This window comes from Paramisgurnus dabryanus, chromosome 16 (genome assembly GCF_030506205.2).
Source record: "Paramisgurnus dabryanus chromosome 16, PD_genome_1.1, whole genome shotgun sequence".
NCBI classification, from domain to species: domain Eukaryota; kingdom Metazoa; phylum Chordata; class Actinopteri; order Cypriniformes; family Cobitidae; genus Paramisgurnus; species Paramisgurnus dabryanus.
Window position 1 is genome coordinate 7,075,221 of NC_133352.1, and position 14,152 is coordinate 7,089,372.

A 14,152-nucleotide genomic window follows, 5' to 3' on the forward strand; every position below is an offset into this window, starting at 1 on the left:
ACAATCGCTTTGCGTCAATGGCCAGGGGTTTCTTTCGTAAGAATTGAATTGAGGGTCTGCATTAGCCTGCGCCTGTCTCGTCCCTCTCCATGGTTCTTTTTGCGCGTTCCCCCGCCCATCAATCAATCATCCGACCGTGGCGCGTCTTTATCACCTTACTTTTTTATTTATTTTTACTCAGTAACGGATATGATTTAACATGTAGCGAAGTAACCAACAATACTTTAAACATACTTAAGTAAAAGTAAAGTACAGATTTTAAAAACTACTCAAAGTAAAAGTACACAAAAAACTCAGTTACAGCAAGGTGAGTAAATGTAATTTGTTACTTTCAGCTCTGCCTCACCTCTGCATGAATGCATAAAAATGTTTTCTTGATCGTTTATCTGCTTCTGTTCTCAGAAAACGAAATATGTTCATGTTTATATGTCAAAATAGTCCAGTTTTAAAACATATGAGGATAAACTGATAAGTGATGGGAAACGTTGTATTGTATATAGCTTATTAACGCGTCGGCTCCGTACACTTCTCTACCACCGGAATGTGTGGTGGTGAGGTAAAAGGGGCGTGGGCAGTGGACCAAACCACTGTGAGGCAAGGGAGGGGGAATCCAAATATTTAAAACGTTTTTTTGTTGTTGCTCCGTTTGCATTTGTATTGTTTCACTTCTTACACAACTAGTTTAAGTATTATAAATCATTAAATTATTTTCAATACACATATTCTAATGATAATTTAGGGGGGACAACCCTCAGATAGGGGGGGTCCTGTCCCCCCCGACCCCCCCGGGATTTCCGCCCATGTCTCTGCCAATTTTACGGATATTTTCTGGGACCAAAGTGCTGTGTGAATAAGGTTATACTTTACTCGATTACACGAACACTGATGCAAGCACTTGTTCAACACAGTTTGGTGGTAAGCAAGTGGGTGACTGTTATCTTTAGATATCTCTAACAATAAAATGTATAATTTTCAAGACATTTGCATTAATTCCTCCTATAGCACTCATTTTAAGTATAGCTGTAGCTGAGGATGCAAAGAAGAATTAACACTGTTTATAATGCACAGCCAGACACATTCAGGAATGCAACAACACAGTAGACCAGATGTTTTATATGCTTACATAAAGTACTGTATGCTTTGTGGGTCCACTTTTTGATTATCTATCCAATATACACGATTGTTCATGTTTGCCATAGGCACTTAAATTTAAATATAAAAATGTGATCGTATGATTAATAATTTTTTGTTGGATGTTTACATTTAGGTGATCCTAAAACAACAAAGAGGAACCATGGAGAGGAAGAAGTGGTGTCCAGATGTTTAAAAGGCGGTGTTCGGGACAGGAAACGAAGGCAACAAAGAGGAACCTCTAAGGTTTAAAGGCACTGCTTGCAGAGACGAGTGCAGAAAATAAAGACAGAAGACCTGACGAGAATGTTTTATGATTAAATGTTTTTGTTATGTACATGCACATTATTATTTACAATATATTTCTAAGATACATAAATATGTGACCTTGTATATGAAATCCAGGCTACTGTCTTAAAATCTAATGACATCTAAAGTTTGAATTTACTGATTTAACATTGAGTTCAGTCTTTGGCATGACCTTACTCAGTCAGTATTGAATATGTCAAGATTATATTTTCAGAGAATGTTTTCTGAATTGTGTAGGATGATTTTATGTAGAAAACATTAAGTCACAAAGAAATACTTTGCTGGGTTTTCACAGGCCGTGTTTTTCCCATTTGTACAACATATGTGAATTATCTTGAGACTAAAACTTCTGAAATCCAAACTGTTATATTTTAGCATTTCAAATGCAGCCACCCTTTGCCTAGAATGTGAAATATATACCCTTGGGTTTTTTCAGTAATTTTTTGAGATCTCACCCTGAGATATTTTTAAAGAAATTTCCATGTATTATGGGCTTGAATTACTTGTTTATTTTATCATTTTGTCCAAGTAATTTGAAAAAAAAAATTTTAAATTAAATTTTAGTTCTCAATTGAAATAAATGTATATGTTGAGACTATATTTTTGTCCACAAACATAATTGAATCATATACCTTAAGAGTATATTATTTTGAAGGGTATAAGAAATATTTTAGTTAAGTGTAAGTAAAACGCTTACACAGTAGTATAGCAGTGTATAATAGTTACAAAATATGTAATTTATGTGTGACACATCTAAATATTCTGTTACTGATTTATCCAAGTTGTTTATGTGTTATATTTGTCAAATGAATACATTTGCAACGGTTATTGACAGTGGTGTACTTGTTTTTAGTTATTATTGCAAAGAAGCACATTATTCTGAATAAGTGTGAATGAATAAAGGTTTAAATTAATAAATAAATGCCCGGTAAAGCCCGTGCAGAGCGGCTGAAATTGCATCGTTTAAATATCGGCCCGAGGGCATTTGCGACGAGATGCCGACATCTAGACGACATCTTCCCAATGAGCAAACGCTCCCTGAGCGACATCTTGCCGATGGAACTTTGAAAGTCGGCACAACGTCGGCCAGATGTATGTGTGCTGTCTGGGTCACAAACTTTGTGCTAAACAGGCAAATAAGATCAAATCACAAACTACGATTGCGATTAATAGGGACATTCCACTTTTTGAAAATATGTTCACTTTCCAGCTCCCCTAGAGTTAAATATTTGATTCTTACTGTTTTGGAATCCATTCAGCCGATCTCCGGGTCTGGCGCCAGGGGCGGACTGGCCATCTGGCAAACCGGGCAGTTTCCCGGTGGGCCGACGTACTTTTTGGGCCGTTACATCTCATACTTTATTTGTCTGAGCAGCCCAGTTAGCGTCTTTTTTTCTAGACAGACCGGCCCACTGACATTTAAGCAGCAGCCCATTGGTTGTTTGTTTTTTTAAACGACATTAAGCTGGCCCAATGACTGACCAGCACAGTCATCATCCTTTCTTTTCCTAGATAGACCGGCCCACTCACGCAGCCCATTGTTTTTTTTTTTTGAATGACATTAAGCTGGCCCAATCACCGCTTTGGTCTCTGTGCAAGCGAGCGTGCATCGTCGGTCAGTTCACGTGTCAAAATAGAGAGAGAGAGAGAGAGAGAGAGAGAGAGAGAGAGAGAAAAACGCAAGGGAGGCGCACAAAAACTGCGCGACAAAAAGAAGCAGGCTCTTCAGGCAGACGCTGCAAAATGTGTTAAAAAACACAAATGTTTTCTGCGGCAGCTGGTGATGATGATGGTGGCGGTGGTGGCACTGGCAGCACCAGCACGCAAAGTCTCAGTGAGGAGAGGGAGACGAGGGAGAAGTGAGCGTAGTGACTGCGGTAAGCAGAACTGCTTTCAAAACACAAGTTTAGATGGATACCCCTTGATAAAACTGAGTCAAGAACACAAAATATGGTGATAAAGCTGCAATAAAATAATTGCACTCTTTGCTCTGTGACTACGAGAGTGTATCTGATTTGTAGATTTTTCGTTGATTGTCTGTTTCAAAACGTATAATTTCTCTTCAAGCAAAATCAAACAATCCGGGAGATCTGCTTACAGAAAAGATATGTTTATTGTATAACAACACACTTGACAGATAATGTTAAAAATCTCTATTACTGTAATCACACAAGTTTTCTTCAGTGAATGTAGTGAATACTTTCCTGTAAGTACTGCAATTAATAATCAGTTCCCTTTCAGTCGGTCACTACGACGTCACGTCGTGACCGACGAATTGGGAACTCGCTTAGAGAGACCAATCTGCTTCGTATACTACTAAAACGCCAATTAACTTGGCATTGAGATATTTGCATAATGCTGGCGCCGCCCCGCCAGGTGCCTTTATAAGCAGCAGGTGCAAATAGGGAAATTAGCTTTTTCGCTTCGAAAGCCGGCTTTATCTGCTACTGAGAAGCTACTTTACTCTGTTGGGATTTGATTGCTGAAGTTGGTTGAACTAGCAGTATCACAGCGGACGCTTCGCTTATTCCACGGCTCTACATCTGTTTATTGTTTTGAGTTTAGTGTGTGCGTTGCCTTCCTGTGCGCTCATCAACTAAGCATCTGAGTGAATTTCCCTAAAAGAGTGATACGAGAGAGCTTTGTGCCTTGTTAAAGGCAGCCACTCTCTCGTATATGCGGGGATCAGCGTCCTTTTCAGGATAGCTTTTCGCCCGTGCGATCTTGGATGCGAGAAGTATAAGGGTTCCAGTGACGGTCACGAGCGCTGTCTTCGTGCTCAGGCATCGAGCACTCCGGGGCTGCGTTCGTGGAGAGTTTCTGTTCTCTCTGTGAGAGCATAACCCTCTTGGATTGCGGAGACGACTGTCGTTTCTACGGGAACGCTGTCCGCGCCTTTGCAGTGCTGACGCCGCCATGGTGCGGCTGTCAAGCGCTCGCAGGGCGCCCTTCGCGTCACTACGCTGAGTAGGACGGAGGATGCGTCCTCCACCTACCGGCCTTCTCATCCTCAGCCGGTTGAGGCTCCGGTGGAGACTGCAGAGTCGTGTTCTACGATGTCTGCCGAATCCATTGGACCTCCTTCTGGTCCCGTCACTTCTGCAGCATCAGAGGGGTGTCCATTTTTCCTCCGAGGCAGAGTCGTTCCGGAGATGGCGGCCGTGCCCGCGAGCGGCGGAGACGGTAGAGTTGGAAAGGTTAACCCCTCTCCGCCCGAACCGTCCCGCCCACATGATTGGTACTTCGGAGCTGCTCGGGCCTCTCGGTCCTCTCCTCCTGTGCCTTTCTTCCCCGACGGCACGAAGAGCTGACGTGATTTGCGGCCGTCCGGCCGTTCAGCTTTCACCCCTCACCTCCCTCACCAACGGAGCCGCTGAGGGCGGGGACCCCTTCAGTGGAGCGGGATGCGTTCCTGGAGGGACCACCCAACCCTTCCCTCCCGTGTTTGTAGACAGTCGTCCGGTTACGGACGCTGCCCATCAGGCATGCCGGAGAGGCGGCTTCAGCCCTGCACGTAATAACGTTGCTGCAGGCTCACAAAGGATTTACCAGGGAGGCCGCGACCTTCAGTCGTGCGATGTCCACCTCAGTGGTTCAAGATCGCCACCTTTGGCTGTGTCTGGCTGACATGACGGACGCAGACGAGAACAACTTGAATGCTCCTGTCTCACAGACCGGCCTCTTCGGCGAGCCAGGGGAGTCGTACAGCTCCGCTGCACAGACTGAGGCGATCTCCTAGGTCATGCCCCGGCGGAACAGAGCTGCCCTTGGTCCACCACGCCGGCTCCTCAGTCTGCCTCTCGCCGCCGGCGTCCTGCGGCGACCACCTCCGTTCCCCTCCTCGGACCCCATCTCGGCAGCGCAGGGGAACCGGTCGTCAGCAGCTCGCCCCGCCCGCTTAGCCGCTTCCCGTGAAAATCGGGAGTTTAAGTGGCCAGTGAAGGGCGACCCGGATTGGCAGAGGATCACTCTTCAGGAGATGGAGCTCCTTCCCCCGATAGAGGGTCGGGTGGAAAATCCTTGGTTTGCATATGTTCCACCGGCTGTTTAGCCGGTACCCACTAACCACACATAGAGTGCATTCCTCTTCCCTCTCCAGGTCTCCAGAGGATCGAGAGAGCCGTGAGCGGGCACACACCAGCTCACCCTACCTCTCCTCTATCGCCAGCGGGTGACCTGAGGAGTCCGAGCTCTCCGCTGAGGAGACCGGACCACCAGCACCCTTATCGGAGTCTGCGCTCTCCGCAGAGGAGACCAGACGACCGTCACCCTCAGCGGGCTCAGGTCAGTGTCACACACACATACTGTAGATGTTTATGCTGTCACAGCAGACGCACCGGCAGTCCCACCTGTCTCGCTTCGCTGCCCCACCGCGGGTACTTCGGTAGTGTCGTTATTTCTCCTCGTACGGTGCCTGGGTGCTTGGCTTCAGTTCCCAGCCCGTTTCGTTGGGTTTTACGCACGATCCGCCTCGGTTACGAATCCGGCACACCCCAAAATTTCGGGCTTTCGTTTCACTGTAGTGAAAGCGTCCGATGCACATGTACTGCGTGCAAAAGTCGATATCCTGTTGGCGAAGGATGTTCGAGCCGGTCCCTCTTACCGAGATGATGATGATAGGGTTTTTCCAGCCTTTATCTCATAGTACCCAAAATACGCGGCGGGTTACGATCGATTTGATTTACGCACCGGCTCTACGAAGGTGTTCTTTTTGGATGATAACGCCGAGGCTCGTATTTCAATATTCAGATCGGTTTGCAGCCTTAGACCTGTAGACGTGTACTTTATGTGTCCATCTCCCCTCGCTTTAGACCGTTTTTCGCTCTGCGTCGTGGGGTGGGCATATTAATACGAAGTACACCATTCGAGCTGTCTCTCTCTCTCCGTGTCTCCATGTGCTAGTCACGGCATTAAAATGTCAGAGAGAGAGCGTTGTTCGCATTCTGCTTTTTTCTACGTCGACTTATAATAGCCCGTTCTTGGCAGACGTGCGCGAACACAGAGTTAATGCTTTGGCATCTCGCTCGTTTAAGTCTTCAGGTCGACTGGGAAAGAGCAACTTTGCCCCGTGCAGAGGATCCTTTTTCTCAGTATGGAAATAAGACTCGGTCGACTAATTGACGTGTTTAACAAGAGCGCGCAACCAGTCAGTTCTGACTTGCCTCGGTTTAATTCGAGGGAAGTACGCGGTCCCTCTGAAACAATTTCAGAAGCTCCTGGACATATGACAGCATGCTGCGGTTGTGACGCCGCCCGAGCTGCTTCATATGAGACCGCTTCAGCATTGGCTTACGATCGAGTCTCGAGGAGAGCGTGGCACACCGACATACACCGTGTAAACATTGCACCTGCGTGTCATTTAAATTTTTCCCTGTGGTAGACCCGGCATTTCCGATAGAAGATATGCCCCTGAGGGGTCTCCTGGCATTCTGTATATTGCAATGCCCTCAGCACGGGATGATCAGCCACGTATGACGGGCTTGCAGTCTCAGGGGTGTGCATAGCACCCCAACTGCCGCGAGCGGTGCGCTGTATATCTGGGACTTGTACGCTCCGCTATGGAGATGCGAGGGAAGGATGTATTAGCCGACACCAATAACATTGCGACTGTTGCGTTATTTACCGTTAAGGCGGTTTTGCGTTCTCGTCACCTGTCGCATCTCGCTCGTCATCTCCTCCTTTGGAGTCAGAAGCATCTGAGGTCCCTTCGTGCCATTTACATCCCGGGTTCGCTCAATACAGCGGCAGACGCGCTTCCCGAGCTGCGCCCCCGGCGAATGGCGACTCCACCTCCAGACGGTCCAGCTAATTTGGAAGAAGTTCGGTTGTGCGTAGATAGATCTGTTTGCGTCGCCGGACGATACCCACTGTCGCCTATTTTATTCACTAACCGAGGGCAGCCTCGGCGTGGATGCGTTGGCACAGAGCTGGCCGCGGGGGGTGCGTAAATACGCATTCCTTCCAGTGAGCTTTATTGCGCAGACACTGTGCAAAGTCAGGCAGGACGAGGAGAGCTTTTTATTAGTCGCCCCGTACTGGATTGGTTTTCAGAGTTAATGCTCCTCGCGACAGCCCCTCCCTGACGATTTCCCCTGAGGAAAGACTTTCTTTCTTTAGGAAGGGGCACATTATGGCACCCGCGCCCCGACCTGTGGGATTTCCATGTATGGTCGTTGAGCGCGCGCAAGGTTTAGGTGATTTATCGCAAGCGGTATCTAACACCATCGACGCGGTTCGAGCACCGTCCACAAGACGGGCTTACGCGCTTAAAGAAACCTTTTTCGTCACCCGGTGCTCTTCGCAACGCGAGGACCCCAGAGAATGCCCATTAACATTGTGCTTTATATCTTTAACATAGGTTAGATGGTAGGCTGTCCCTCCGCCATTAAAGTTGATATCGCCGCTATTTCTGCTCATCACTCTCTTATCAACGGCAGATCAGTTGGCCGGCATGATTTAATTATTTCATTTTAAGAGGCGCTCGCAGGCTAAACCCCTCGCGCCCTCCCTCTTTCCTCCTGAGACCTGTCCATGGTGCTGAAGCCTTCAGGTCTCCCTTTTGAGCCTTTGCAGTCTACGAGTCTGATGTTTTTATCAATGAAAACTCTGACCCTGATAGCATTGGCCTCCATGAAGAGAGTAGGGGATTTACATGCATTCTCTGTTGACGATTCGTGCTTTTAGTTTGGTCCTGCTGTCTCACTGAGACCCAGACCAGGCTACGTGCCCAAAGTTCCCACCACTCCCTTCAGAGATAAGGTGGTGAGCTTGCAAGCGCTGCCCCCGGAGGACGCAGACCCAACCATGGCTTTGTTGTGCCCCGTACGCGCACTGCGACTCTACGTGGATCGCACGCAAAGCCTCAGGACCTCAGACCAGCTCTTTGTTTGTTATGGTGGCCAGCAGAAAGGGAAAGCTGTCACTAAGCAGAGGATGTCTCATTGGATAGTTGATACTATCGCCCTGGCTTATAATCTTCAGGGTATTCCTTGCCCCTTTAATTTGAGAGCGCACTCCACACGGAGTGTTGCCTCATCTTGGGCTTTAGCTCGTGGTTCCTCGCTAACAGACATCTGTAGAGCTGCTGGTTGGGCGACACCTAATACGTTCACTAGATTTTACAGTGTTCGTATCGAGCCTGTATCCTCTCGTGTTCTTTCCTCATCAGGGGGAGCACGGAGAGCAGTCTCGCAGGTCGGCTTGCAGCCTCCAACTGATGCTTCATAACTGTGTCAGTATGGAAGGCCTTCAGAACAAAAATGCGTAATGGTTTGAATTGTTCTTCCTCCGCTGCCTTGGCAGCCTTTGTTGCGGAGCATTGGCTGTCAGCCTTTCACTAGCTGTATCCTCGCGAACCTACGTGTCTGGCTCGGGCTCCACATTGTGTCCCACCGGGTTCCTTTGTGAGTATTTTCCGTGGGGTTAATCCTACCAGCCCACGTTTCCCTTAGCAGAGCACTGCTTTGCTTACACAGCCACGGCTGTCTTTATTCCTCAACTACGGTTGACTTCGCCCACCATTAGCCCTTAAGACGGGCGGTGGCTTCCGCAGCGTTCCTATCCCGCTCAGGTAGGGCGCTTCCCAGTCGCTGGCACTTCTGTGGGGTTAAAGGAACATCTAGTGCCCGGCCTTCTGCCTTAAAACCTATCTCCTCCTCCTTAAGTGGAACCGGAGGGCTTTACGCAGACACTGGAAGAGGTCAGCCCCTAGTGGCGTTTTGGTAGGGATTCCCAATTCGTCGGTCACGACGTGACGTCGTAGTGACCGACTGAAAGGGAACGTCTCGGTTACGGATGTAACCCTCGTTCCCTGAAGGAGGGAACGGAGACGTCACGTCCCGTCGCCACAGGTGCTGCCACCTGCTGTTTATCGGCCGGTCTCATTTTCCCGGCTTTCTCAGCGAAAAGAAGCTAATTTCCCTATTTGCACCTGCTGCTTATAAAGGCACCTGGCGGGGCGGCGCCAGCATTATGCAAATATCTCAATGCCAAGTTCATTGGCGTTTTAGTAGTATACGAAGCAGATTGGTCTCTCTAAGCGAGTTCCCAATTCGTCGGTCACGACGTGACGTCTCCGTTCCCTCCTTCAGGGAACGAGGGTTACATCCGTAACCGAGACGTTTTCAATATTAATGTATAACGTAAGCAGCACTTGTATTTTGTAATAAGTCAGCAATCCAATGGCAAATTTTGCCAATTGCATGAAGCTTGTTTTAGGATTCATAAGGGTGGATTATACAGTTTTATTGCATTAATAACACGTTCTAGAAGTGTTTGTTGTGTCAACTCTCACTCTTTTCTACCTGCTGTTAAATGGGTTTAGTGCTTTTATGGAATTTGCTATTGCTATACATATTTAAAGGCGTGCAAAGATGGGTGGTATTTGTAATTATACACTGCAAAAAAATGATTTTCAAGAAAAAAAATTCTTAGTATTCTTGTTTTCAGTAAAAATATCTAAACATTCTTAAAATAAGGTGGTTTTTCTTGACTAGCAAAATGACCCAAGAAAATAAGTCTAGTTTTTAGACCAAACATTTTAAATTTAAGTGATTTTGTGCATAAAACAAGCAAAAACAAATCTGCCAATGGGGTAAGCACATTTTTCTTGCATTTAGTGTTTAATGCACAAAATCAATTAAATTTGATATTTTTGGTCTAAAAACTAGACTTATTTTCTTGGGTCGTTTTGTTCATCAAGAAAAAGCATCTTAATTTTAGAATTTTTAGATATTTTTACTGAAAACAAGACAAAAATACTAAGAAACATTTTTCTTGAAAATCAATTTTTGCAGTCTATGTAGTGTGGGCCAGTTTGGGCCAAAATGCCAGGGCCGAATTTTTGTCCCAGTCCAGCCCTGTCTGGCGCTAGTACTTTTAGCACAGCTTAGCACAATCCATTGAATCTGATTAGACCATTAGCATTGTACTAAAAATAGCCAATATTTTTCCTATTTAAAACTTGACTCTTCTGTAGTTACATCGTGTACTAAAACCTGTCACGGTTTATAAATCATTGTTTCCTTCTTGTCTTGTGTTTCTGTTGTTACGTGGTGTGTGTGTGTGTGTGTGTGTGTGTGTGTGTGTGTGTGTGTGTGTGTGTGTGTGTGTGTGTGTGTGTGTGTGTGTGTGTGTGTGTGTGTGTGTGTAGTGGCCGTAGCCATTCAGTAACACTGGTCAGCACTCCAGCTGATTCCATTCATCACTCCGGCTTCAGCTCATTAAGACTCCTTTAAATACCTCACCGCATATCCTCTCCTTTGTCAGATCGTTGGTTGATGTCTCCCGTGTGTGATTTTGTTCCTGTTGGCATTCCTGTTTCGAGTTTGTGTTCTTGTTCCTGTACACTGGGATTTATCGTCACTGGATTATCACTTCCTTTCACGGATACCTTCACCGACCATCTAGTCCCTGTGTTACCAGTCAACCTCGTCTCATCATCGGACTATTACTCACCTTTTCAATAAAACTATTTTCACTTGCATATTTGCTTCCGTCTTTGTATTTCAGTGTTGTGACAGAACAATCTGACCATACTATAGAAGCAGCAAGCGATTCATCGTCACTCCAATCGTTCATCAGCACCAGTATACAGCGGATGGATCATCAGGAGAAAAACCTCAACGACACAGTGAGAGCAGTTCAAGTGTTGGTAACACAGGTGTCTGAGTTCACACGGCATTTTCAACTTCTGCAAAGTCCCGCTGTGCCGCCCGTTTCTCCTGCATCATCAGACAATACTTCCCAGTCAGAGCCCCACCTTCCAGCACCGGAGCTTTACGCAGGTGAGCCTAATTTTGCAGAGCATTCTTAACCCGCTGCTCGATGCATTTCTCCCTGCAACCCAAGACTTTCTGAATCAACCAAGGTGGCGTTTGTAATCACGCCGCTGACTGGGAAGGCAGCACTTTCTGGAACTGTGGTGTGGGAGAATCAAGACCCATGCTGCACCTCCTTCCAGACGCTTTCTGCAGAGATGAGACCTGCAGTGTTTTTGACCGCGCCAGCACCCTGAGAGAGGCAGCTCGTATATTAGCTGAACTCAAACAAGGAGAAAGGCCAGTCTCTGATTATTCCATAGAATTCAAGACTCTGGCGGTAGAGTGTCCATGTTCCTGCATGGGCTGGCTGACCGAATCCAGAAGGAGATCTACGCCATGGACCTGCCGACATCCCTTAACGGGTTACTCGAACTGGCCCTCCAAGTAGATGCACGTCTATCCCGGGTCGAATGCCGGAGCATGACGGGTCGAAGGATGGAGGGAGTCGAATACCAAAGACCCAGTGGTGGGGATTCGGTAAGTCCCATCTACAATCATGAGCCGATGCAGGTTGGACGAGCTCTGCGTACTCAGGAGAAGAAGGAGAGGCAGAGTTCCCAAGGTCTCTGCCTGTACTGCGGAACGTCAGGACATTTGGCTTTCAACTGCCCAGTAAAAGGGAAAGCCCGGCTGTAATTAAGAGGCTACTGTCGGGCGAGGCTTCTGCAGAGAAGACCTCACCTACATCAATGCTCCTCCCAGTAAGACTAAGATGGTCAGGCCACTAGCTGATTGTCAAGCACTGGTGGATTCTGGGGCCGAAGGTAATTTATGGACTACTCTTTTGCACTTAAATTCAAGATTCCCCTCCTACCACTCAACCACAAGATTGCAGTTCATGCACTCAGTGGTCAGAAATTACCTGACATCTCATTCACCACCAGACCCATCATGCTCATCACATCAGGCAACCACACAGAAACCCTTCCATTTTACATACTGGACTCCGCCCTTGCACCCATTATTCTAGGTCATCCTTGGCTCATCCGCCACAACCCCAGGATAGACTGGGGTTGTGACGGACAGAAAGTAAGTTGACGGTAGATACTCTCTCCACTCAAAGTTTTGTCTACTTTATTAACATTGCACTCTAACTTTAATGTTAGGGAATTAAACAAGGTATTTTGTAAAAATGCCCAAACCATCAAAACAACTGCCCAAAGACCGTGATGCTTCAGTGAGTGCGACCAGCCAGTTAGTTGACACTGGCATAGGTGCTAGTGCTAACGCTAACTCTGAAGGAACTCCTTTTTTTATGACTGAGGCTCTGTTAAAAAGTATTTCTGCGGCGGTTGCTGATGAGGGTCAGCGCATTCTACGATCAGTAAATGAGTCGCTTGGGAAACTTGAGACTAAAGTGGATAATATGATGAAGAGTATTGATGATGTCGCAGCTACGACAACAGCACTTGTTGCTCGCCAAGCCGAGGCTGAAATGCGCATCTCCCAGCTGGAAGATGACATTGCTCCGATAAAAGACAGAGTGGACGCATTGGAAAAAGTGAACAAGGAGCTGAAAGATAAAGTATTGGAATTGGAATGCCGGCAGAGACGGAGAACATCAGGCTGTTGAATCTGAAGGAGTCTATATAAGGGAGTGACCCGCTTGCGTTCTTCAAGCTGTTTATTCCCAAGCTCCTGCAGCTACTCGTCCAGGCTATTTCCATTGACAGTGTCCATCTGGGTCTTTGAGTACCTGAAGAGGATCGCACGCGCGCTGTGATCATCAAACTTCAACATTCCAGAGATGTTGTGGAGATTATTGCCCAGTCTCTTTGCTGATAATTATGTGTGAATGGGGCACAGTGGTGTTATGCAATACATGATATATCTGAGATGAAGAGTTGGTAACTGGATACCGTGAATGGTTGGTTTTCTTCTTTTTTTCTTCCTTTATTTTTATGTTTTCTTGTTTGTTTGTTTTTTCTTTTTTTTACTCACAGAGTGTTGTAATAAAAAGGAGAATATGGTCCAAGGTTTTCTGTATGATATGTACTTCTATAGTTAAGTGGAAATATGATTCTATCCTAAACTATGGGAGTGATAGATATAAATTGTTGTGTTGAAAATTAGGAATTTGAACATTATTTCTGTACACCTAACAACATAAGCTGTGATTATTATAACCCTTTGAAACAAAATAATGACTTCTCTTTTTCTCTAATGCATCTAAATATAAGAAGTCTTAAAAAACATCATGATGACCTTGTTGCACTTCTTGCTAGCATTGGTTGCAGTGAAACTTGGATGAGTGAGCAAACCCTTTTGGATATTTATAAAATAGAAGGATACTCAATGTATTGTATTAATAGGCAGGGTAGAATTGGAGGAGGGGTATGTTTGTATGTAAATTCACATTATTCTGTAAAGGTGCATCATGATTTGTCAGTTAGTGATGGTTATATTGATTCGTTTTAGAAGTTAAAATGTTGAATGGTGCATGTATCATTATTGGAATAATTTACTGACCACCAAACTCTGATTATGAAACATTCAGAATCCACTTTGATAATCTCCTTTTTAGTATAAATCAGATGAATAAAAATGTTATTATTTTGGGAAATTTTAATATTGACATTTCTAAAGAAGATATAAAGGGAATTGATTTTATGCTTTACTCTCATAATTCTATCCTACGATTGATAAATACACACGTGTCACAGAGAGTAGTAGGTCAATATGTTGACAATATTATAACAAATATTCAAAACACTGACTGTAAATCAGGTGTAATATATTCTGACATCTCGATCATTATCCTGTGGTGTTTTTCACAAACTGGATAAAAAGAGTATCTGATCCATGCATTGATAGGAAGGTACAAGTTCTTAATAACAAAACATTAGCAAATCTAATTCATTACCTCCAAAGTAAAAGCTGGGATGAAATAT